Raw genomic sequence first — 3,401 nt, 5'->3', positions numbered from 1 at the left:
TTGCATGAGGTGGCCAAAGTACTAGAGTTTCAGCTTCAGCATCAGTCCTTCCAATGTACACCCAGGACTGATCTCCTTTAGAATGGACTGGTTGGATCTCCTTGCAGTCCAAGGGACTCTCAAGAGTCTTCTCCAACACCACAGTTCAAAAGCATCAATTCTTTGGTGCTCAGCTTTCTTCACAGTCCAACTCTCACATCCATACATGATCACTGGAAAAACCATAGTAATGTATTACTATCCTTATTACTGTTTACATTTACTGAGAACAGTGCCAGCACTGGTCTAACACTTTTACACATATTTTTATCTTCACAGTAACCCCATGAGTGGGTATGTTATCAATGATGGGAGATTCAGAGAGCTGAAGAACACACACAGGGTTGCTTTCAGCTGTCTCAGGTCTCTGCAGGGAGCAACACACCCAGTGTCTTAGGTTAACTTCGTGCCAGGACTCAGAAGTTCATTAGGTCTGCAATTTAAGTGAAGAAGTTGATTTTTTTTAAAGCAATCACTGGTGTCCCCATACCTGAAGACAAGTAAAACATGTTTAATTTAGAAAACTTGGAAAATACTTTATAACAAAAAGATATGACCATATAAAATCCCATTACAAAGAGAACACTCCCTGAATCATGTATTTTTACATGACTGATACTATACCTTCAATTTATGCCCTCCTTTTTTTTTTCACTCTGCATAAGCATCTCCCCATATTCTTAGAAATTCTTTCACAACATCATTTTTGTTGCTTCCAATATTTTATTGAATGAATGGACCATTATCTACTTACCCCTCATGTGGGAGAGTTAGCCAGTTTTCAACACTCTAGTGGAGACTTATGTGTCTAAAACTTTGCTTACATTTTAATTTCCTTGGGATATTTTACTTACAATGGCTTTGCAGGGTCAGATGACTTTTAAATTTTTGAGATTTTTTTTAATAGAAATTGTCAAATTACAGTTCATATTTTAAAATGACTGTTTCAACTCATCCTTGCCAGCATTGAATATTAACATTTTAAAATTCTCTGTTAATCTGATAAATAAAATTTTTATTTTTTTAAATTACCATATTGTGTTTACTGGTAAACATAAACTTTTTTTTTCAACTTTTTTACATGATTATATCTGTGAATTTATGGGATTATAGAAGAGCAGTTAAGAGCCCATGCTAGATCAAGCTGCCTGCTCTTGAATTCTGGATGCCTACCATAATCTGTATGATTTGGGGCTGACTAACTTTTCAAACTTTTATTGTTCTTTTTTTTAAGTCTTTATTGAATTTGTTACAGCATTGTTTCTGCTTTATGGTTTTTGTTCTTTGGGCCACCAGGCATGTGGGATCTTAGTTTCCTGACCAGAGATCAAACCCACACCCTCTGCAATAGAAGGTGAAATCTTAACCACTGGACCACCAGAGAAGTCCCTGTTCTCCATTTTTCAATTGGGATGAAGACAATAACACCTACTTCATGGGGTCTTTATAAACAATGAATGAGAGATCCTGTGTAAATTACACCTGGTAGATGTTCATTAAATAAAAGCTACTTGAGTTTTTCTTTTGTAAACTCTTTCTCATACACTTTCATTTTTCTCCCAGCATCTTTTCAATTTGAAAGAGCTCTTTTTATATGAAAGACATGTAAAATTGTCATATTTATTGTGGCTATTTTTTAATTGGCTCTTAAAGGTATATCCTTGCTGATGTTCTCTGAAATGATCTTAGTGCCACCCATATCTAGTAAAACAGCAGGGAGAAGGTATTTCTATTAAAAGGTTTAGAAATAAGAACGGAGATTGATTTCCAGTGATGTATCTCAGAATACATAGCTCCAGTTCTCAATGCTGCATTTTCAATAGATGAGGTAGGAATAGAGGAGGTTTATGGCACCCACAAGACAGAGCCAGAGCCGAATGCCCAGAGAATGTTGCCACAGCTGTGACGTGTTGATACCTAAACACAGCACCTCCTTCATGTCGAGGAAGGAAACCATGGAGCTTTCTGGAGCTCAGCCATTCTTAGCTCTGAAGCTGTCCTCATGTCCACAAGAATATTTTGGTTAAACAAAACAAATTAAAAAAGATACCCCTCCTACTCCAGAATTTTTCTGTCAATGAGGATTCAGAAGAGCAAGAAGCCTCTGTTTTCATTTTTTATGTCTATTAAAAATAAACATGCTGAGAAGCTGTCTCTTCGTCTCTTTATCAAGCCCCAAACGATGTGTAGCCCTTGTCAACTCAGCGTTGACAAAAGCAGCCAACACGATTTATAAGGCATCAGGAGCAAACTTAGTTAAAGGCCAGTTTCCCCTCTGCTGATTAAAACGGGTTTTAGCCCAGTGATGAGCAGCCAGTCCCTGGACTCAGCTACGGTGGGCAAGCAGGCAAGATGCTGTCTCCAGCCCACCTGTGTGGGCCCAGCTCATGGGCTACCTGGTAACGTCGGCTGCCAGGAGAGCTGAGAAGCCACCTCCTCACCAGTTGGCACAAACCAGACACGTTTCATGCTGAGTCAATTTCATCGATACTTTGCTTGCTCTGGAAACTCGGGGCATTTAGAGACAGCAACGCCATGATACACAGCACAGCAGCTTTAAATTCTAATGAGCTTCTCTGTGCTAATTAGTGACTTTGCTAACGGGAAGCTTTCTTTGTTAGAAAACACACCCTTGCTTTGGAGTGACGCAAAATGCCAGCTTTTCCTTTCCCAGACGTTATCTCCCTTCACCTTTTATTACTAAACCAGAAAGGGAAGTACTTTGGGCCTCTCGGCCCTGTTGAAACTAACAGATTTTTTTTTTTTTTTAATTTATGTGATTGTACCTTGTAAAAACTAGAAAGTGCAAAAGATCAATTCCTCCTAAATCCCATCTGTCATCCTTCCTGGCAGAAAATGGTCCGGGGAGTTCAGGACAGTATGCACATCACCCAGCCACTTCTGGAAGAGATATATCAGTTGCTCCCCCATCCCACCCCTCCCATCTCACGGTGAGATTTGGTAATTTGCAAATGGAGCAGCCAGTCTTACTTTCCAAGGAGCAAGCAGGGTCTCCTCTTCTCCTCACTAGGAGAATGCGACCCAATCATTTGTCTCGGGACGCGCGGACTCTAGAGCACTTGAGAATTCTTAGCCATAAAGCTGATTACTAACACAGGGATGGTTGGAAAGAAAAATCTTTTTAATCTGAGAAGGAGGGGAGGGGAGGGCGAAGGAAAGGAGGAAAAGACAAAGCGTCCGCTAGCGTGGTTATCAGCCCAAATCGGAGCTTTTTATGTATCACAATTAGAACTTGGACGTGTGAGTGGAATTTTTCTCCCTCTCACTTTTCTGCCTTGTTTCCGTCGCCCTCCGTCTGGGTTTCTCTGTCGCTGTCTCCATCTCTGCTCTTCTGTCCTTCC

This window comes from Bubalus bubalis, chromosome 14 (assembly GCF_019923935.1).
Source record: "Bubalus bubalis isolate 160015118507 breed Murrah chromosome 14, NDDB_SH_1, whole genome shotgun sequence".
NCBI classification, from domain to species: domain Eukaryota; kingdom Metazoa; phylum Chordata; class Mammalia; order Artiodactyla; family Bovidae; genus Bubalus; species Bubalus bubalis.
The sequence above is the reverse complement of the archived record's forward strand: the minus strand, read 5'-3'. Positions refer to the sequence as shown.